The sequence below is a fragment of the Tachypleus tridentatus genome, chromosome 1, assembly GCF_004210375.1.
Source record: "Tachypleus tridentatus isolate NWPU-2018 chromosome 1, ASM421037v1, whole genome shotgun sequence".
Lineage (NCBI taxonomy): Eukaryota > Metazoa > Arthropoda > Merostomata > Xiphosura > Limulidae > Tachypleus > Tachypleus tridentatus.
The window spans coordinates 169,266,294-169,267,222 of NC_134825.1; positions in this window are offsets into that span (position 1 = coordinate 169,266,294).

The following is a 929-nucleotide window of genomic DNA, read 5'->3' on the forward strand; positions in this document are numbered from 1 at the left end:
TTTCTTAGTTCTTAAGTGTCCTGGTGATTCGAACTCGTACACGAACTTCCTAAAAAAGTCCAACATCACGAATAAGAAGATGATTGGCTAAAAATCAACACTAACTGTATAGTAGTCTGCGATCGTAAACTGCACAATAACGTTATATATAATTTTTATGAAATACAAAATCATACACTGCCGTGAAGAGTACAAAATATTTATATTGACGTCACGTATACCACATAAACAGATATAGCATCACCTGCAACATGTACGGTTACTTCCAACAATGTAGAAAAAATAATGGTCATTTTGCTAGACACAGTGTCTCCCCAAACTGTTTGTTGTGAATTTCCCACAAAGCTACTCGAGGGCTATCTGTGCTAGCCATCCCTAATTTAGCAGTGTAAGACTAGAGAGAGAGGCAGCTAGTCATCACCACCCACCGCCAACTGTTGGGCTACTCTTTTACAAACGAATAGTGGGATTGACCGTCACATTATAATGCCCCCACGGTTTGGTGCGACGGGGATGCGAACCCGCGACCCTCAGACTACTGAGTCGCACGCCTTAACACGTTTGACCATGCCGGGCCAAACCCAAACTCTGTCGTAGCATGTTTGCAATCACCAAGTAATTTATATTTAATAATGTAAATTTATTATGTTTCAAATTTTTAAATTTTGTTTCTTCGATACACACAGCATAACAGTAATGTGTGCCTATCCTAGTCATGAGGGTACCACCAAGCTTCACACATGGCGTAATGGCTGAAAACGTTCTGGAAGCATGGGTCTGGAAAACGGGGTTTATGGCGTCCTGTAGAGCATGCATTATAATAATGATACGTCAATACTAAAGGCTTAAGCTAACTTCACCGTACAGAACATAAAACACAACAATACTAGTTTTTAGCTAATGTTATAACATATTTTAACACCACAATA